General features: G+C 47.7%; 1 pseudogene across 1 annotated transcript in view; it reads left to right on the forward strand.

Annotated features, from left to right (window-relative positions):
- LOC311134059 (pleckstrin homology domain-containing family A member 6-like) overlaps positions 1 to 22,766 on the forward strand; it is an 86,910-nt pseudogene that overhangs the window by 462 nt on the left and 63,682 nt on the right. Inside the window, exons 2-3 of the transcript XR_014615390.1 lie at positions 426 to 498; positions 11,805 to 11,904. The product of XR_014615390.1 is annotated as a pleckstrin homology domain-containing family A member 6-like (transcript). The remainder of the gene's footprint in view (positions 1 to 425; positions 499 to 11,804; positions 11,905 to 22,766) is intronic.

A 22,766-nucleotide genomic window follows, 5' to 3' on the forward strand; every position in this document is an offset into this window, starting at 1 on the left:
TTGATCCAGTATGTCTCAGACACTTACTTTGTTTTGATCCAGTATGTCGCAGACACTTACTTTTGTTTTGGACCAGTGTTGTTTTCCCTCTCACGTTGTTTAGGTCTCATATTTCTCTTCCTCTTCTTCACATAGGGCAGTATTTCTCACACTGGTTTAGTCCGATATTAGTCTCCCAAGTGGCTAAATAAAATAATGTATGCACTCACTAACTGTAAGTCGCTCTGGATAAGAGCGTCTGCTAAATGACGTAAATGTAATTAGTGTTCCAGTCTGAACTCTTGTGTCTTCTCTCTGGAGTTCCATCCATCTCAAAGTGTGTGTTATTCTCTCTCTCTCTCTCTCTCTCTCTCTCTCTCTCTCTGTCTCTGTCTCTGTCTCTGTCTCTCTCTCTCTCTCTCCTGTCTCTCTCTGTCTCCCTGTAGGCCAGTAGTGGAGTGAAACAGTGGAACAAGAGATGGTTCGTCCTCGCTGACCGATGCCTCTTCTACTACAAAGGTAGACTCTCATAGCAATGCCTTCTTTCTTTTAGTTCTCTTTTCTTTATTTATTAACAGTCTCTACTCTCCTCCATGCCAAGTCTCTGAGTCTTTGCGGTCTTCATCTGTCATCCTCTGAGCCACAGCCAGGAGAATAAACAATGTGTCATTTGAATATGTCACACGGCTTGACGTGTCTTCAAGGTCGATGTACGAGCTATGTGTGTGTGGGTTTATGTGTGGTTCTGTGTACATATGGACGTGTGTGAGTCATTGTAACTTGTATGTAGAGAAACGTTTTACAAAAGACATGAGTACATATGAAGTGTGAACAACCACACCGCATATTATAGTCTTTAAAGATGGACAATCAACACTGACAGACACAGACACGTAAACACACACACACACACCCACACGTACACACAGACGCACACACACACACATACACACACACCCACACACACACACAACATACAAACACACACACACACTCTCCTTATACAGCTCAGTCTCTCCCTCTCAGCGGTGAAGGTGACTCACATCAATAGCACACTAGGTGAAGGAATTGTGGGATAGTGGAGTCTGTTGCTCAGACAGACAGACATACACAGACAGACAAACAGGGAGAAGGGTGACTTGCAAGATGAAGAAGATGATAACGATGAAAGTAACATCATTTTGCCTCTTGTCTTATCACACATCAGGGTTCAGTCTGGAGTAGTTTATGCCCTGCAGGACTACATGCATATCAAAACATATTGGCCAAGTGAGACAAAGTAGGAGCCATACCTACAGTAACTTGTTTGCCACCAGGCCTATTCTTATCAGCACAGAATCCACAGTGTCAAGGTAATTGTTTTTCAAAAGCTTGTGTGAGGCCATACATCCAGATTTAGAGAGAGAAAAGGAGAGAGCAGAAAAAGAGAGAGAGAGAGAGAGAGAGAGAGAGAGAGGGAGAGGAGAGGGAGGGAGGAGGGAGGGAGAAGAGGGAGGAGGAGAGAGAGAGAAGGGAGAGAAAGGAAAAGAGAGAGAGAGAGAGAGAGAGAGAGAGAGAGAGAAGAGAGAGAGAGAGAGAGAGAGAGAGAGAGAGAGAGAGAGAGAGAGAGAGAGAGAGAGAGAGAGAGAGAGAGAGAGAGAGAGAGAGAGAGAGAGAGAGAGAGGACCACGAAGGGGTGCTAGATAACTCTGGTGTGCTTTTCCTCTTAGCAACCCTCAACCCACGATTCCCACGGGGGGCCAGTATGAAAAATTTATGCACTCACTAACTGTAAGTCGCTCTGGATAAGAGCGTCTGCTAAATGACTAAATTTAAAAATGTAAGCCCATTTTGTCCTTAAATGTTTTTTAGACCTGCACCATTAAATCTGTCAAAGCCTCATCACAAGTGAGAACACCTGGGGGCAGCTACTTTGATATTTTCTGTTTTGATATTTCTCTTGTTCCTCCATCCCTGTTCAGTTTCACCTAGGGGGCTGTAGTAGTAGTAGAATAGTAGTAGAATTCATCATGAGATATGGTGACATTTCCCTCCCCAGGGACAAAGGTGGTCTGTGCTCAAACAACTGGAGTAAAGGTGCTGTCCAAAATAAATACATATTGAATGATGACTGAGGATTTAGTTTTAGTATGTCTTGGTGCCTCTCTCACATGTAGTAGTATAATCTGTAATTTATTTATTTAACCTTTATTTAAGCAGGGAGTCATGTGAGCTATGTCGAGACCCTCCCTGCTCACACAGTCATAGAGGGTTGAACTTTGACCCCTTGCATGTGCGTGTAGGAACTCCATGAGAGTGTGGAATGTGTGTACTGTATGTGTGTGTTTGGAGCTCTGCAGCTTTTCGCATAGTCTGTGTTATGAGTGTGTTACCGTAAACATTCCCTAGCAACATGCCCTAGCAACATGCCCTAGCAACGTGACCCCAGGATGTGAGAGACATGTTTAGCGTGTGTGTGTGTGTGTGGTGTGTTGGTGTGTAAGTGTGGGAGAAAGCATGCTTGTGTGCATGTTTTGGTGTGTGTGTGTTTCTATAATTTGCTTTGTACAGTACAGGCTGTACAATGGGCAGCCTCCTTCTTATGTGGTCCTCTGTGGCTCAGCTGGTAGAGCACGGCGCTTGTAACGCCAAGGTAGTGGGTTCGATCCCCGGGACCACCCATACACAAAAAAAATGTATGCACGCATGACTGTAAGTCGCTTTGGATAAAAGCGTCTGCTAAATGGCATATTATTATGCTTCTCTAACAGTTCAGTGGACTTATTGCCCCAACCAATCAGATGATGACATTCTAGTGCCATGATGTTGTGTTGGTTGTGTGTGTGTGGCTGTGTGTCTGTGTGTCTGTGTGTGTGTGTTTAGTTACAGTACTGTAGGGCTGGTTCATATCTCTGTCAGAGTCATTATCAATCCATTACTGCTGTTACGGTGCCATCAAAAGCAGCCTGCCCATTAAAACCAAGGACAAGATCTAATCAGCTACTGTAAAAGCATCCGTGTGTGTGTGTGCTCATGTGGGTATGTGTGCCTGTGTGCGAGTGTGTGCGAGCGTGTTTGTGTGTGTCTGTGTGTGCACATGCACGCATGAGTGTGTGACACGATTCTTCCCTGTTGATTTAGGGAACTCCCTCTGCTGGTGACTTGCTGAATGTGCAATCCTAAAGGATGGCTGTGATTGGTTAGTTACCTATAATGTCAATTTCTATGTATAAAATAGGTCATATCATTAAAAGTACCAGAGAGCCCACTCTGGAAATGTGACGTTTGAAGAGTATATTGTTACAAACAATATGTCTAAAAATAAGCTACATCAAAAACGTTTTAAGATATTCATATTTATATTTTTCATGTTGAATAAATTAATGTGAAAATGTGTATTTCAAAATGTAGACATACTCCATATTTTAGGGCACGCTATTAGGAGTATAATGACACCAATATGTTGTCTGTATAATGTACGGTTCACAGATCATTGGGTCTTACACGAGACGTATACGTCTACAAAAGGCCTAAAATGACCACTTTTGTCATGTTTTCTCAAAAACATCCTTCCTCCCAATGAAGTTCCTATGTGAGAATTGACAGAACAATATTTTCCGCTGCTATGGAATCGCCCTAGAATGCCCTGGAGTAAGGTAGTAAACCTGGAATTGCCCCTGTTGTATACCCTACCCTGTACACACAGATGCAAATCTGACCTGAATAAGGACGTCCTCAAAGCAAAGCAGATAAATTAAATGATTCAATAGCTCAGTGTGAAGTCACTGTCATTTTTCCACATTCAGCAATATTCAGAAACTGGCCCCTGAGCCCCACTCGCTTTTCTACATTTCCTATTATTCCCCCCATTACATTACAGTCATTTAGCAGACGCTCTTATCCAGAGCAGCTTACAGTAGTGAGCTGACACATTTTCATATGTACAGTTGAAGTCAGAAGTTTGGGATATGTTGGCGCAATTATTAGAAAATGGAAGAAGTTCAAGATGACGGTCAATCAACCTCGGTCTGGGGCTCCATGCAAGATCTCATCTCGTCGGGCATCAATGATCATGAGGAAGGTGAGGGATCAGGCCAGAACTACACAGCAGGACCTGGTCAATGACCTGAAGAGAGCTGGGACCACAGTCTCAAAGAAAACCATTAGTAACACACTACGCCGTCATGGATTAAAATCCTGCAGCGCACGCAAGGTCCCTCTGCTCAAGCCAGCGCATGTCCAGGCCCGTCTGAAGTTTTCCAATGACCATCTGGATGATCCAGAGGAGGAATGGGAGAAGGTCATGTGGTCTGATGAGACAAAAATAGAGCTTTTTGGTCTAAACTCCACTCGCCTTGTTTGGAGGAAGAAGAAGGATGAGTACAACCCCAAGAACACCATCCCAACCGTGAAGCATGGAGGTGGAAACATCATTCTTTGGGGATGCTTTTCTGCAAAGGGGACAGGACAACTGCACCGTATTGAGGGGAGGATGGATGGGGCCATGTATCGCGAGATCTTGGCCAACAACCTCCTTCCCTCAGTAAGAGCATTGAAGATGGGTCGTGGCTGGGTCTTCCAGCATGACAACGACCTGAAACACACAGCCAGGGCAACTAAGGAGTGGCTCTGTAAGAGGCATCTCAATGTCCTGGAGTGGCCTAGCCAGTCTCCAGACCTGAACCCAATAGAACATCTTTGGAGGGAGCTGAAAGTCCGTATTGCCCAGTGACAGCCCCGAAAACTGAAGGATCTGGAGAAGGTCTGTATGGAGGAGTGGGCCAAAATCCCTGCTGCAGTGTGTGCAAACCTGGTCAAGACCTACAGGAAACGTATGATCTCTGTAATTGCAAACAAAGGTTTCTGTACCAAATATTAAGTTCTGCTTTTCTGATGTATCAAATACTTATGTCATGCAATAAAATGCAAATTAATTACTTAAAAATCATACAATGTGATTTTCTAAGATTTTTGTTTTAGATTCCGTCTCTCACAGTTGAAGTGTAACTATGATAAAAATTACAGACCTCTACATGCTTTGTAAGTAGGTAAACCTGCAAAATCGGCAGTGTATCAAATACTTGTTCTCCCCACTGTATGTTTGTAAATTTACCATTAAAAAAACCTGTAATGATTGAGTGTCCATATAGCTGTACCATGATATTTGCATTGCTACTAAGTATCCCTTCAATTGTTCTCCACTAATTCCCCCGCTAAGGCCCCTCCCCATTCCAAGTTGAGCCGTCATCCCAGTGATCGGCATCCCACCCACATCCCTCCGGATCCCTAGGGCCCCGAGAGGCCAGGACCCATCCATCGAAAACAGCACACAGTGCCACGCACAAAACAGAAGCAGATTAACCGCCAAAAGCATTTCCAATGCTGTCACCTCTATATATAACTATTTAAAAATATATATCTATTCAAATATCTTGCATACCTTTTTCCATCATAATCAATTAATATACGTAATAATGTCGGCAGTTCATACGTAGGATTTTAACATATAACCCGGATTGCCATTGTATTACATTTAATTTATTGCCAAGCAATTATTATTCTAGCAAATAATTACCGTCGTCCATCCCATACCCCCCCCAACATCCCCACCCCCCCGCAACAGATGCCGGCCAAACACATACGCACATACTCACATACTTCAACACACTCATCCCCCCTCCTCCACAATCCACCATAAAATCAGATACTCAAAATAGAACTGTTTGGCCATAATGACCATCGTTATGTTTGGAGGAAAAAGGGGGTTGCTTGCAAGCCGAAGAACACCATCCCAACCGTGAAGCACGGTGTCACGATCATCGTATTGAATAGACCAAGGCGCAGCGTGATGAACGAACATGTTTAACTTTATTACCTTTAGTGATAATAGACAACAATAAACAAAACAAGAAACGACTCGTGAAGTCCACGGTAACAATGACCAACACGGAACAAGAACCCACAAACACAAAGGGAAAACAGACAGTTTAAATATGGCTCCCAATCAGAGACAACCAACGACAGCTGACACTCGTTGCCTCTGATTGGGAGTCACTCTAGCCAACATAGAAATAAACACAACTAGAACTACCAACATAGAAATCTAACACATAGAATGAACACACCCTGGCTCAACATATAGAGTCCCAGAGCCAGGGTGTGACAGTACCGCCCTAAAGGCGCGGACTGCGACCGCGCCTCAACTTGAACAAAACAGGGGAGGGCTGGGTGGGCATACCTCCTCGGCGGCGGTTCTGGCTCCGGCCTTGCCCACCACCCTCCAATAAACCCCCCATAGCGCCCCTGGTCCAGTCTGGCCCCGCTGGCTGGAGCTGAACTGGACTTAGCAGGAGCGGTTAGCTTCAGCTCCGTAGTGGAGCAGTAAACCGGTACCTTACCAGGCACCGGTGACCCAGGCACGGGTTGTGCTGGACTGACGACGCGCACCCCTGGCTTGGTGCGTGGAGGAGGAACGGGCCTTACCAGGCTGACGACGCGCACCCCTGGCTTGGTGCGTGGAGGAGGAACGGGCCTTACCAGGCTGACGACTCGCACCCCTGGCTTGGTGCGTGGAGGAGGAACGGGCCTTACCAGGCTGACGACTCACACCGTAGGCTTGGTGCGTGGAGCAGGGACAGGCCGGACCGGGCTGGCGACGCACACCGTAGGCTTGGTGCGTGGAGCAGGGACAGGCCGGACCGGGCTGGCGACGCACACCGTAGGCTTGGTGCGTGGAGCAGGGACAGGCCGGGCTGGGCTGGCGACGCACCCCGTAGGCTTGGTGCGTGGAGCAGGGACAGGCCGGACCGGGCTGGCGACGCACACCGTAGGCTTGGTGCGTGGAGCAGGGACAGGCCGGGCTGGGCTGGCGACGCACCCCGTAGGCTTGGTGCGTGGAGCAGGGACAGGCCGGGCTGGGCTGGCGACGCACACCGTAGGCTTGGTGCGTGGAGCAGGGACAGGCCGGGCTGGGCTGGCGACGCACACCGTAGGCTTGGTGCGTGGAGCAGGGACAGGCCGGGCTGGGCTGGCGACGCACACCGTAGGCATGGTGCGTGGAGCAGGGACAGGCCGGACCGGGCTGGCGACGCACACCGTAGGCTTGGTGCGTGGAGCAGGGACAGGCCGAACTGGGCTGTGGAGACGGATAGGAGACCTGGAGTGAAGAGCGGCCACAACCCGTCCTGGCTGAATGCCTACCTTCACACACTCTGTGTGAGACATCCGCACAGGACGTACAGGGTTGTGTACCCGTACTGGCATAACAGCACGTGACACTGGAGCAGGATATCCGGGACCGCGGAGAGGCATTGGAGACCACGAGCGTTGAGCCGGCACACTCCGTCCTGGCTGCATACCCACCTTCGCACGACACGTGCGGGGTGCTCGCACAGGACGTACAGGACTATGCCGGACCACTCGTGGCACAATACGCCGCTCCGCATACCGCGGAACCTGCCCCGTCCCATGCTGCCATGCCTGAGTACGGGAAGTTGGTTCCGCTCTCCATCCAGGCTCCGCCAACCTGCCTTCTGGCCCCCCTAACCCGGTGGCCTCCTCTCCAAATCGCCCTGTGGCAGCCTCCTGCTGCCCAGCCGCCCATGCCGTGTGCCCCCCCCTAAACATTTTTTGGGGTTGCCTCTCGTCCGTCCGACGATGACACTGCTGACGCCGCTGCTCCTCTCTCGCCAGGGCCTTAATCCTAGCCCAAGGTCCCTTGCCCCCGAGCATGTCCTCCCAGGACCACGATTTGCCCACCTGGGCCATCGCCAACCTCTCCATCTCCTTTCCCGGCTCTTCCTCCCATGTCCAGTCCAAGATCTGCCCCTGGACACGCTGCTTGGTCCTTGTAAGGTGGGTTCTTCTGTCACGATCGTCGTATTGAATAGACCAAGGCGCAGCGTGATGAACGAACATGTTTAACTTTATTACCTTTAGTGATAATAGACAACAATAAACAAAACAAGAAACGACTCGTGAAGTCCATGGTAACAATGACCAACACGGAACAAGAACCCACAAACACAAAGGGAAAACAGACAGTTTAAATATGGCTCCCAATCAGAGACAACCAACGACAGCTGACACTCGTTGCCTCTGATTGGGAGTCACTCTAGCCAACATAGAAATAAACACAACTAGAACTACCAACATAGAAATCTAACACATAGAATGAACACACCCTGGCTCAACATATAGAGTCCCAGAGCCAGGGTGTGACACACGGGGTGGCAGCATCATGCTGTGGGGGTGCTTTGCTGCCGGAGGGACTGGTGCACTTCACAAAATAGATAGGTCATGAGGATGGAAAATTATGTGGATATATTGAAGCAACATCTCAAGACATCAGTCTGGAAGTTAAAGCTTGGTCGCAAATGGGTCTTCCAAATGGACAATGACCCCAAGCATACTTCCAAAGTTGTGGCAAAATGGCTTAAGGATAACAAAGTCAAGGTATTGGAGTGGCCATCACAAAGCCCTGACCTCAATCCTATAGAAAATGTGTGGGAAGAACTGAAAAAGTGTGTGCGAGCAAGGAGGCCTACAAACCTGACTCAGTTACACCAGCACTGTCAGGAGGAATGGGCCAAAATTCACCCAACTTATTGTGGGAAGCTTGTGGAAGGCTACCCGAAACATTTGACCCAAGTTAAACAATTTAAAGGCAATGCTACCAAATACTAATTGAGTGTATGTAAACTTCTGACCCACTGGGAATGTGATGAAAGAAATATAAGCTGAAATATATAATTCTCTCTACTATTATTCTGACATTTCACATTCTTAAAATAAAGTGGTGATCCTAACTGAACTAAGACAGGGAAAGTTTACTAGGATTAAATGTCAGGAATTGTGAAAAACAGTGATTCCTCTCTCTGGATTCCACACACGTCTCATGGGATGTTTTCGTCTCATGGAAGGGAGGGAGACATGACAATGGGTGACTGTGCAATTTATTGTCGCGATCACCATGCTAGCGAGGAGAGAGGGGTGAGAAATGGGCAAAGATCTTTTGTTGTTGGGACTTGGGGGTGATTCAAATCAAATCAAATCAAATTTTATTTGCCACATGCGCCGAATACAACAGGTGTAGACATTAAAGTGAAATGCTTACTTATAGCCCCCAAGTATAACAATGCATTTATTTCTTAATACAAATTTCAATAAAACAACAACAACAAAAAAAGTGTTGAGAAAAAAAGAGCAGAAATAAAATAACAGTAGGGAGGCTGTATACAGGGGGGTACCGGTGCAGAGTCAATGTGCGGGGGCACCGGCTAGTTGAGGTAGTTGAAGTAATATGTACATGTGGGTAGAGTTAAAGTGACTATGCATAAATAATTAACAGAGTAGCAGCAGCGTAAAAAGATGGGGTGGGGGTGCAAATAGTCCGGGTAGCCATGATTAGCTGTTCAGGAGTCTTATGGCTTGGGGGTAGAAGCTGTTGAGAAGCCTTTTGGACCTAGACTTGGCGCTCCGGTACCGCTTGCCGTGCGGTAGCAGAGAGAACTGTCTATGACTAGGGTGGCTGGAGTCTTTGACAATTTTGAGGGCCTTCCTCTGACACCGCCTGGTATAGAGGTCCTGGATGGCAGGAAGCTTGATATTGTCAAAGCGTGCCAGCTGTCGTGGCCAGGAGCGGTGGAATAGTGTTGGTGTTTCTCTGGACATGAACATTAGGGTGTGTGTAAGGAATCCCCACCCAGGATTTGAACCTGCAGCCCGCCAAGTCTGTATCTCTAACCTCTAGCCTACATACCACCCCCATCTCTAAAGTATCTCAACGCATTCCATATATCCCAACAGAGCAAGAGTCCTGACTGTCTAATAGTGTATGTACAATCAAGGACTTTACTTCACAAGTTACTTCGCCAATGTCCGAGCTGCCCCGGGCATACACATGGAGTAATTCTCAGTGAAATAGAGTGTTAACCCTTTACATAACTGTCATCTTCAGAAATGTTGAGCTACTGTTGTTTTGGGACGCTAATACACAGCTGATTTACTACTGCTGACCCTGCGTCTACACACACACACACACATACACACACACACACACACACACACACACACACACACACACACACACACACACACACACACACACACACACAGGTGAGGGAGTTTGTGGTGTCAAACAGGTGTGACAGTAGCAGCAGGGAATGCAGCCAGGAGTCAGACTGCCATGGAATGAGTCAGAATGAGGTGACATTTCACAGGGAAGCCTGCATTGTAGAGGACCTTTCCATTACTGTGCTTCTTCAGAAGTGTGTGTGCTAGCAGGAGTGTCTTCAGAAGTGTGTTTTTCCAGAGTTGTGTGTGTGTGTTTTGCCTCTCCTAGTGCCTCTGTGTCCCTGGGTGGGGGACAGGGTTGTTGTTGAATGCTGAGAAGCTCTGCCACAGGTTTCACAATAACAACTATGTTTCTCCTCACCAGGCTTCTCCTCAGGATTATCTTGAGATAACTGTGAAAGGCTGTTTGGCAAGAAATCGCATTGTTTCTTATTACATACATTATTCATGTGTGTTTGTATGATGCAGTATATTTAGTACAACTTGGTAGCCTATATGTGAGATATTTCAGTTATTTTCAGTTATTGTGTGTTTGAGAATGAGCACATGTTTGTTGTAATGTGTCTCTTTCCATGAATATCTGTGTGAGAGTTTTGCATGAAATACAGAACATGTGAGGTCAGGTTTGAATTTGTTTGAGAGAGAGATGGGGAGAGAGGGAGACGGGGAGAGGGAGTCGGGAGAGAGGGAGACAGGGGAGAGAGGGAGACAGGGAGAGAGAGAGAGAGAGAGAGAGAGAGAGAGAGAGAGAGAGAGAGAGAGAGAGAGAGAGAGAGAGGAAGGGCTATTTATCTGTCTGTGTGTAGCAGAACACCCTGCTTTCTGATTGGTGGAGAGAGGGCAGGTACAGTTGGCTGGAGGCCAGAATTCAGGATTCCAGCAACACTGAGTCACATGGGCTGATCGCTAACAAAAACACACACACACACACACGCACACACATGCACACACACACACACACACACACAGCGCAGAGAGTACTCTTTGATTGTACAAACACAAACCCCATGGTTCCCCCTCCCCTCCTTTCTCTCGCTCCCTCCCTCCTTCCTCTCTCTCTCGCTTGCTCTCTCTCAAACACACACATACAAGCTCTGCAACAGAGGAAGGCTCTTGTGTCTATGCAGTACAGCTCTGCTAGAGAGAGAGAACGAGAAGGCCAGGCAGAGTGAGAGAGAGAGAGAGAGAGAGAGAGAGAGAGAGAGAGAGAGAGAGAGAGAGAGAGAGAGAGAGGAGAGAGAGAGAGAAGGAACGAGAGAGGGAGAGAGAGGAGGGCAGTAGCTACAGTGGACTCCCTGCCAGTCTCATCTCCAGCCCCTGAAATTTTCATCATCTGCTCCATTATTTAATCAGCACAAGTGCTTCTCTCACACTCCTCCTTTTCCCAACACTCTGCTTGTTTTTTTCTGCCAGCCGTTGGATCTACACCAGTATGGTGAGTATGTGTAAGAGAGTGTGTGAGAGAGTGTGTGTGTACCGTCACTTCTCACTGGACTGCTGGACCAAAATGGATTATCTATTCTAGGATTCCACTACAGTGGGACGGGGTCTGTTGTTCCAGGGATGTTCTATGGTAGTGCTCACTGAGCCAGCTACAGCTACAACTAGGGAGAGGACAGACTGTCTCACAGCAGAACTGACCGTGTTTACCATTCACTCCTCTTTACACACTGTAGGTTTGGACCCATCAGATCATATTAGATCTGTTTCTCCCTCTGGTTTGTTGTTTATTTTGAGCCTGATCTTTATTTTTCAATTTTTTTCCTCTCCAGACGAGAAGGAGGAAGGAGTGTTGGGAAGTCTTCCTCTGCTCAGCTTTCGGATCGGAGGAGTGCAGGCGTCGATAACATCAGCCGGAAGCACGCCTTTAAGGTCAGTACCCTCTAGGACTAAGTATGATGATGATGAGATGGTGATGGTGATGATGATGATGTGATGATGATGATGAGGCAGTACAATGAGTACAGTATATGATTATCACCCTGGACAGAGAGAGCAGCAGTGATATTTGGGCCATATAAATACTCTATCCAGGATGGTGCTGATGGTTTTGTTGGGGTTTGGATACTGAGGACAGCCAGGGAGAAGTGGTGACATTGTGGACAGTAGGGGATAATAGGAACAAGCAGAGATGTCTGGGAGCCTGTCAAAACCAAACACCTACATGTACCTCTCTCTCTCTCTCTCTCTCTCTCTCTCTCTCTCTCTCTCTCTCTCCTCTCTCTCTCTCTCTCTCTCTCTCTGTGTGTGTGTGTTTGTGCGTGTTTGCTCACACTGTACTTTGCATCGAAGTGCGCATTAATAAAAATAATGCTGAGAGAGAGAGAGAAACACACATAGGCAAAGTGAACGAGGGGAAACAGAGATAAAGTGAGGGAGAGACAGAAAGAGAGAAAAGGAAGGACAGAGAGAGAAAGTGTTCTTCTTCTGGTCTTCCAGGCAGTAGCTGAGGGTTGAGAGAGAGAGAGAGAGAGAGAAAGAGAGAGAGAGAGAGAGAGAGAGAGAGAGAGAGAGAGAGAGAGAGAGAGAGAGAGAGAAGAGAGAGAGAGAGAGAGAGAGAGAGAGAGAGAGAGGAGAGAGAGAGAGGGACACAGCCAATGCATATGAATCACCATCTCAGAATGTGGAGCTCAAGTAGTAGTCGTATGTCACAAATCATCTCTTGTCCCATAAACAAAAATTATTCCAGATGTATTGTCATAAAAATGCAATCACTGTTAAACTATAACCTATTTTAGCATTTCCTACACGCAGTGTTTCAGAAAGGTGATGCAATACCATTTTGCAACATGCATTAGTCAAATGTCTTCTTCAAAATATTCAGATCAGCAGGCTCATTTGGTTTCTGTGATTAAGATGTATGGGTTGTACAGTATGTGTGTTGCAGTGTTTCGTTGTTTCGTTGCTGTGTATTGTTCGTTGTTGCCCAGTGCCTCTGTGTGCGGGTGGTTGAAACGAGAGCTGGTGTGACTGCCGTGGTGACATGGCATTTGCCTGCCGGTTCTATGAGGCAGTAAACTATACTGTAGAGCAGTAGCTAGCTAGAGGTTTCACCAAGCTACACTGGCTCCTCTGTAGTGCTCATGGTTTTAGAAACAAAGGGCAGTAGATGAATAGGCTAAATAATCAAAGTAAACAATGGTAAAAAAATTATAATGTGTCCCAAAACCTCTAACGTCCAGTAGATGAGACTACAGAGATGTAATGTTCTTACTGTACATTGACACAGTGCTCTGGGTAGCGTATTCAGCTGTATGTTGTGGTAGTGCTGGCCAGTAAAATGTTATTAGTCTCCTTCCCTCCATGTTGTTAGCCTGCTGCCTGGTGTTGATTCTACAGGGAGGCAGTGTGAGACAGTATGAATGAGTCATGAGGACAGAGCAGACCAGCCAGGGGTTTCTAGAGATACCTTTAGTATTTCAGGTGTTTACAGTGTGGACTATAAATGGATGTACTAAGTGCTGCGTAGGTCTACAAAATGCTGTCTGTGTTTCTGATGTTATAATACTGGTGCTTTTGTAGCTATCAGATGGATACTAATGCTCTGTCAACCACGTACATGGTTTTCAATGTTGCTTTTAAGGGCTTTGTACTGTACTGTACTGTACTGTACTTTTCTGTATTGTTCCAGGAACGAGGCTCTCAGTATTAGCCAGGTATTCGGAGTTAGATAGTATACAGTACATGGGGATTAAGATATGTCACAGGGTCTAAGTAAAGGAGGGTGTGCAGCAAGGTATGCAGGGGTAAGTGCTGCTATACTGTGAGACAGACAGACAATACAGGTATGTCATAGTGTTTAAGTGTTCTCAGTACTAATACCGGGAGGTGGGCTGGTCTGGTCAGGCTCTTGTGAGGCGGGGTAGGGGAGGGTGTGTTTTTGGGCTGGCCACCCTCGTCTGGTCTGGTGGGGCCCCTCGGGCTGAGGAGGGGTTGGGACGGGTTGAGACGGAACGGGAGGGAAGTCGAGTCTGAGCACGCTCCTGGAGTCTGCTGGGATTCCTGTAGAACCAAATCTTTATGTCACCTGTTACTTCAAACTGACCAATGAGAGAGAAGCAGGGAGTGGGGGAGAGGGAGGGGAGACTCTAAAGTACATTTTAGCTTTGATTATAAGATTATAAGATTACCTTTCAAAGGTGAACTGCTTTGACTTTTCAGTACGTTTTTGCCATGAAGTCATGAATGCTTCATTAAATGAAAGGGTATAATCTTTAACACTTTAGATATGAGCCTAACCCAGCCTATTCAATAGCACTATCAGACTGTTAGGACTCCAAACAGAGAGAGCAGCCTGGGTGTGCTGTTCCTACCTGACCGTACCTGTAGCAGATTCACAAAGTGCAGTCTGAGGTAACAGAAACAGAGGTGTGGTTGGAACTTGGAATAGATCTTATTTATGACCAGGGTCACCCAGCCGTTACAACACTATCTGTCTTACCCTGGGTGGTTTAAACATGGTCCAACCCTATCTGACCCCACATGGTCCAACCCTATCTGACCGCACATGGTCCAACCCTGTCTGACCACACATGATCCAACCCAATCTGACCACACATGGTCCAACCCCATCTGACCACACATTGTCCAACCCTATCTAACCGCACATAGTCCAACCCAATCTGACCACACATGGTCCAACCCTATCTGACCACACATGGTCCAACCCAATCTGAACACAGATGGTCCAACCCTACCTAACCACACATGGTCCAACCCTATCTGACCACACATGGTTCAACCCAATCTGACCACACATGGTTCAACCCAATCTGACCACACATGGTCCAACCCTATCTGACCACACATGGTTCAACCCAATCTGACCACACATGGTTCAACCCTGCGTAATATGTCTAACGGATGCCTCTCAGCTCACAGCGTTTTTCAAAGCAGCCTTTTCCCTCCTGTGTATTGGACTAAATTATTTAACGAGAACACTGGGTGTGGTGTGTAGTCTGTGGTGTGTTTGGTCTGTGGTCTGTGGTCTGTGGTATGTGGTCTGTGGTCTGTGGTGTGTGGGGTGTGGTGTGTGGTCTGTGGTGTGTGGTGTGCAGTCTGTGGTGTGTGGTCTGTGGTGTGTGGTGTGTGGTGTGTGGTGTGTGTTGTGTGGTGTGTGTGGTTTGTGGTTTGTGGTGTGTGGTGTGTGGTCTGTGGTGTGTGGTGTGTGGTGTGTGGTGTGTGGTGTGTGGTGTGTGGTCTGTGGTGTGCGGTCTGTGGTGTGTGGTGTTTGGTGTGTAGTCTGTGGTGTGTGGTGTGTGGTCTGTGGTCTGTGGTCTGTGGTGTGTAGTCTGTGGTGTGTGGTGTGTGGTCTGTGTGGTGTGTGGTGTGTGGTGTGTGGTCTGTGGTGTGTGGTCTGTGATCTGTGGTGTGTGGTGTGTGGTGTGTAGTCTGTGGTCTGTTGTGTGTGGTCTGTGATCTGTGGTGTGTGCTGTGTGGTGTGTAGTCTGTGTTCTGTTGTGTGTGGTGTGTGGCGTGTGGTCTGTGGTCTGTTGTGTGTGGTCTGTGGTATGTGGTGTGTGGTGTGTGGTGTGTGGTCTGTGGTGTGTGGTCTGTGGTATGTGGTGTGTGTGTACGGTTTGTATGACTGGTTTACTAGAGTCTACAGGTGTGTGTGTGTGTTTCTGACAGTGAACAGTGTCACATATCAGGTGGCTTATGAAAGGGGATCGTTGCTTCCTGCGGGTGTTTGTGCTACTTCCTGTCCGTCTCTCTATTTAGTCTCCTCTGTCTGAGGTAATGCCAACCTGCTACCTGATCCCTTCCAATGGGAGGGTTAGGAGAGATATGTACAGGTGCTTTTGTCTGTGTTCCTCTGTGTGTCATTATTGTGTTAGACACGTTAACAATGTGGACTGTGTGTGTGTGTATCTACGTGTACATGCGTTAATTCGTGTGTGTGTGAGTGTGTGTGTGTACACGAACATACGTGTACACCCCCGGAGATTGCACTAGTTATTAAACCCCATGGTGAGAGTGAATGTCATGGTCCATACCACATTCACTCAAAGGGGTGTCACCTGAGTGAGATATTCCCAAGTTAAATATTCTCACAGACTTCTGAAGATGCTGCATTCCACAGTGGAAGTGCTTATGTCTATTTGTGTAATGGGAGAGAGTAGGAGAGAGAGACATAGAAAGAGGAAGAGAGAGGGGCAGAAATTGTGAGAGAAAATGAAAAGGCTGAGTGCGGGAAAATGAACAGTCAGAGTGAGAACACTGTACAACACCAACTAGACAAACACTGCACAACATTTCCAGACCAGCTAAGGATTTTGGTCACATTTACATTTGAGTCATTTAGCAGTCAGTCGTATTCAGTGCGACTTACAGGAGCAATTAGGGTTAAGTGCCTACACCTAGCAGGCTCAGGGATTTGACCTAGCGACCTTTCAATTTCTGGCCCAATGCTCTTTACCACTAAGCTACCTGCCAACCTTGATCACAGACGGCAAACACAGATGCATACACTCTCGCGGCCATGTACATGCATTGAGCACACACACTCATGCAAGCAAGAACGCACACACTTTGTTTTTGTGAAATGTCAGGACTTTTTGGAGTGTAAAAATGTTTGACGATTGAAAATCCTATTTTCCCAAACCTCTAACCCTAAACCTAACCCTAATACTAACCTTAAACCTAACCTTAACCCCAAAACCCTAAATCTAACACTTAAACTTAAAATAGCATTTGAACAAATTCAGCACCTGAAAAAAGTCATTAAAAAACGTATTTTCCTACATTTTTAGGACATTCAGGTAAAATGTTAGGACTTTGGGGTCCTGATAATGTAGGAAAACGCACGCACGCACGCAGCGCGCACACACACACACACACACACACACACACACACACACACACACACACACACACACACACACACACACACACACACACACACACACACACACACACACACAATAGGCCCTGCCTCAGAATAGTGCTGATAGAATATTAATGAAGAGGTCTTACATAAGCATAGTGCAGCAGCAGTGTATCAGTCTGATCTGATGTCTCTCTCTCTCCCTCTGCTAGAACTACCCCCTTCTGTGTGTGTATGTACCCAGACCCAGATTCATATACATACACAACCAACACTCATAAAAACATCCTATGTTGGGAGCTAATTAATAGGCTAGACTCAGCAAAACCCATTATTTTGCCACAGCCCTCAAATAATCACTGTCAAAGGCATATATTTGGATAAATATATAGCTCTGATTACTATATAATCATTATACAACACACCAACAAAAACACAAAAACATGTGCACACACACACACACATTCTCCCGCCAGCCCAGAACAGACAGTGAGACTGTGCAAGTGATAAGGTATCCATTAAGATGGTGCTGTTGTCATTCAGCAGGTTTATAACTGATAAGGTTATATAGAGTGTTTTTGTGAGGAGCACATTCCATATTCTCTGGGGTGAGAGGGGCCATTCCCAGCCCAGGACATACTCTAGATATGCCAGATATAGATATGCAGGGTATAGATATGGTGCACATTCATATACTATAGATATGCAGGGCATTCATAGGGAGTGCCCAGTGTTGTAGCAGGCAGAGGTCCAGAGGGCTTTGTATTACAGCGGGAAATAGATATCCAAAGCATAGATAATGTTGTATAAATCTAGAGAGCTGTGTATTGTAGGGGGACGCACATAGATATAGCAGGTATAGATATGGAGGGTAATATGTTGCAGTAATACAGAGGTGCTGAGGGATGCTTGGCTGGGGTCTATCTCTTATTTTTCCTCCCCTGTTGCAGTCCCATACTCCCTTTCCCAACAGCCTGCCCAGCCTTTGAGTGTGTGATCTTTTTGTCTTTCCTCCCTTCGTCTAGTCCCACGCTCCCTTTGTCGCCACTCTGTAATAAATAATTAAGTGGGTGCTTAGATTTGTCCTATTTCACACATGTACAAGTGTGCATTATACGCATGCAACACTCTCAGCGAGTGGGGTCACGGATCAGCCATTATTGACGGCGACCCTGGAGCAGTTAGGGTTAAGTGCCTTGCTCAAGATTACATTAACATATTTTTCACCTTTTGGATACTGGCCCAACGCTCTGAACTGCTAGGCTACCTGCCATCCTACTTGTCTCTCTCCCTCTCTCCATGCCATCCAACCCCCCCTTCTCTCTATCTCTATCTTAACTAGCACCTGTCAAGAGGAGCTCTTCTACTGTACTGAAATATGGGATGACTGTCGGTGACAGAGAGAGAGAGAGCGAGAGAGAGAGCGAGAGAGAGAGCGAGAGAGAGAGAGCGAGAGAGAGAGAGAGAGAGAGAGAGAGAGAGAGAGAGAGAGAGAGAGAGAGAGAGAGAGAGAGAGAGAGAGAGAGAGAGAGAGAGAGAGAGAGAGAGAGAGAGAGAGAGAGAGAGAGAGAGAGAGAGAGAGAGAGAGAGAGAGAGAGAGAGGCATGGCTATTTACCTGTCTGTGTGTAGCAGACACCTCTTCACCGCAAGGAAGCGACTCGTGACATGGAGACGTGATGCCAATGTACCCCAGGGCATGTTTGACTAGTCAGGCACACTGTGTACTGTATCTCTGCATCCGTCACCTTGGTGTTTACACACACACACACACCCAAGAACACACACATGCAAACAAATACACGAGTACACACACACACACACACACACAAATGAACACACACACATGCACACATGTTAGATCAGAAAGCAACAGAGTCTCAGGAAGCTCATGAGCAGTGCATGGAAGAACTGACTTATATTTACTGACATTTACAAGAATGTTAGAGAGAGGAATAGAGAGGTGGGGGAGGAGGAGGGACAGCAGGGAGGTGGCATGGGAGAGAGAGTACAGGAAGAAGAGAGGAGAGGAGAGAGGGGAGGGAGGGAGGGGAGGAGAGGAGAGGGTTGGGAAGAGAATGAAAAGGGGAGGGAGGAGAGGAGAGGAGGAAAGGAGAGAGGGGGCATGTTTCCCTGTTTTAACGGTTGAGAACATTTGCCCTTGTCTGGCACATCTTTCTGTTCCCTGTTTGGCGTTCCCGTCACCTCCTGTTAGAATCCGTGTTCAATGGAGTGAGCTAGGAGTATTCCTTGAACACCAGTTACACCCGTCACCTCAGTGTCTATTACACTGTAATCCCTACAGTATATACCCCTCTCCTCCCTCTCACTCTCTTCATCACTCAACTCCCCCACACCCCCTCCCCCTCTCTCCCCTCCCTCAACCCTCATCTCTCTCCTCCCTCCATGCAGTGCCCAGGGACAGCATATAATCATACACCTTTAATGTTACCAATGACCTGCATCCCTGACCTTATTACTGCTAGAATAACAGAGAGAGAGAGAGATGGTGAAAAGAGAGATATGGGTATAAGGGGGGAGAGACACAGTGGAGAGAGAGTGATGAGGCTATAAAGCAGGGAGAGAGGGCAGAGTGAGAGAAATATTTGAGAACGTGATCTCTGCCTGGATTACTTTATAACCATACATTTAAATGATTATCTGTATATCAGAAAAAATGTCCCTCCAAGAATAAACTTGGACCATGGCATACTTACTGGACCATGGCAAATATATACAGTATACCCTTCTGGTGCTGATGCTGCTGTTACTATAGTGTTGCCATGGCTTGCATCAGCATCCTCTCTCAAGGAGGAGGTACCCCAGCACTCTCCACCGTGGCAGGAAATGACGTCGATGGCATCATGGCCACATGGCCTGCTTCCCCCTATGGTGAATGAATCCCCATCTTCTCTCTCTCTCTCTCTCTCTCTCTCTCTCTCTCTCTCTCTCCACTGTATCCCACCACCCAACCCCCACCAGCTCAGATGGAGGATGGAGAAACAACATAAATATCCTATCTCCCCCTACCTCACTGTACTCTATTTTAAAGTAATAGTCAATGGTTATGATTCAGAATGTTGAAACATCATCATTATCTTATTACAGGGATCATCAACTAGATTCAGCCGCAGGCTGATTTTTTCATGAGTGGATGGTGTGGGGGCCGGAACATAATTTGAAATAATTTGTAGACTGCAAATTGACTGCAAGAAGCCCAAACAGATATGTTTGACTGAAACATAACCATTTCAAACCTTGCTTACATTTGTATACGATAACATACTGTATATCTATTATGCGTGGGAATACTTTGGAATAGATTTCCCCCAAAAAATGACTTGAAACTAATTTGCTGCTATTTTTACAGTCTTTTATGTCCAATAATAAAAGAAAATAAAACATGTATGTTTTATTTGTTTTGCTCAGAAAACTTGGGGGCCAAATAAAATCACCCTGTTGTATTATCGTATTTCCCCATCCAGTAATAGTTTATTCTTGTCACGCCCTGGCTCTGGGACTCTGTTATGTTGAGCCAGGGTGTTTAGTTTCTATGATTTTGTGTTCTAGGTTCATTATCTAGCTGATGTGTTTTCTATGTTGGCCGGTGTGGTTCTCAATCAGAGGCAACGTGAATCAGCTGTTGATTGTTTCTGATTGGGAACCATACTTAGGCAGCCTGTTTTCCACAGTGTTTTGTGGGATCTTGTTCCGTGTATGGTTTGTGTCTGTTACCTAGGACTTCACATATCGTTTTGTTGTTTTGTTTCGTGTGGTGAATCTAATAAAAGTATGTTCACTCATCACGCTGCGCATTGGTCCACTTCTATCGACGATCGTGACAGAAGATCCCACCATAACTGGACCAAGCAGCGTGTCCAGGAGCCAACGCCAGAGGTGAATCTAATGGATATCCACCTCGACTGGGTCAAGCAGCGTGTCCAGGAGCCAACGCCAGAGGTAACTCTAGCGGATATCCACCTCGACTGGGTCAAGCCGCGTGAGGAGGAGAGAGGTTGGACTTGGGAGCAGAAGCTGGAGAGTCTGGCGAGAGCCATGGAGGCCATAGCCACGGGGGAGAGACGAACCCAATATATTTTTAGGGGGGGGCTCACACCGTGGACGACGGGACTGCTGGAGGCTGATAAGGGGCGAGTTAGTGGACGAGGAGAGAAGGCCACCGGGTTACGGGAGCCATTGGCGAGTAGAGGGAAGGGAAATGTAGAGGCACGGCGAGAGGTACTGAGGTGTGTTACCAGTCCGGTCCGGCCCGTTCCTGATCGCCGGGTAAGGCCAGTGGTGTGTGTTCCCAGTGCGGTCCGGCCTGTTCCTGTCCCTCGCACCAAGCCTGTGATGCGCGTCGCCAGCCCGGTTCCGGCCTGTTCCTGCCTCTCGCACCAAGCCTATGGTGCGTGTCGCCAGCCCGGCCCGGCCTGTTCCTGCTCCCCGCACCAAGCCAATGGCGCGCGTCGCCAGCCCGGCCCGGCCTGTTCCTGCTCCCCGCACCAAGCCAATGGTGTGCGTCGCCAGCCCGGCCCGGCCTGTTCCTGCTCCCCGCACCAAGCCAATGGTGCGCATCGCCAGCCCGGCCTGGCCTGTTCCTGCTCCCCGCACCAAGCCTGTGGTGCGCATCGTCAGCCCGGTTCGGCCCGTCCCTGCTCCCCGCACCAAGCCTGTGGTGCGCATCGTCAGCCCGGTCCGGCCCGTTCCTGCTCCCGCACCAAGCCTGTGGTGCGCTTCGTCAGCCCGGTTCGGCCCGTCCCTGCTCCCCGCACCAAGCCTGTGGTGCGCGTCGTCAGCCCGGTCCGGCTCGTTCCTGCTCCCCGCACCAAGCCTGTGGTGCGCGTCGTCAGTCCGGCACAGCCCGTGCCTGGGTCACCGGTGCCTGGTCAGGTACCGGTCAGCTGCTCCACATCGGAGCCTAAGCAATCCGCTCCACCGATGTCCAGTCCAGCTCCAGCCAGCGGGGCCAGACCGGACCAGGGGCGCTACGGGGGGATTGTTGGAGAGTGGTGGTCAAGCCCGGAGCCGGAACCGCCTCCGAGGAGGAATGCCCACCCGGCCCTCCCCTGTTCGGTTTATGTTTGGCGCGGTCGCAGTCCGCGCCTTTGGGGGGGGGGGGGTACTGTCACGCCCTGGCTCTGGGACTCTGTTATGTTGAGCCAGGGTGTGTAGTTTCTATGATTTTGTGTTCTAGGTTCATTATCTAGCTGATATGTTTTCTATGTTGGCCGGTGTGGTTCTCAATCAGAGGCAACGTGAATCAGCTGTTGATTGTTGTCTCTGATTGGGAACCATACTTAGGCAGCCTGTTTTCCACAGTGTTTTGTGGGATCTTGTTCCGTGTATGGTTTGTGTCTGTTACCTAGGACTTCACGTATCGTTTTGTTTCGTGTGGTGAATCTAATAAAAGTATGTTCACTCATCACGCTGCGCATTGGTCCACTTCTATCGACGATCGTGACAATTCTGATATTCAGTGGTTATGATTAAGGACGTAGAAATGATTTCAAAAACTGATTTTGAGTACAGTAGGAAAATATTGACATGTAGAAATCATTAAACCAGTGGGTCTCGTAGAGTTGGATGGAGGAGGAGGCTGGTAGGTTTATGTGGAAGACTGGGGGAGGTAGGAAGAGTTCGATATCAAGAGACGATAAGGCTCCAGACATAGACACATGCTCGCTCACATGCACACACAACACACACACTCTGTCTATCTCTTCTCACCAGGCACTGATGACTGTTCTCTAGGCCCAGGCTATAATAACCAGCCAAGGATAAACATAGAGCTTCACAAATAACAACCTGACAGAAACACTCACATCACACACACACACGCACACACTCAGTGATTCACCAGGTCCTTGGTCTCAGTGATTCACCAGGTCCCTGGCCTCAGTGATTCAC

The sequence above is a fragment of the Coregonus lavaretus genome, assembly GCF_964263955.1.
Source record: "Coregonus lavaretus genome assembly, chromosome: 8".
NCBI classification, from domain to species: Eukaryota; Metazoa; Chordata; class Actinopteri; order Salmoniformes; family Salmonidae; genus Coregonus; species Coregonus lavaretus.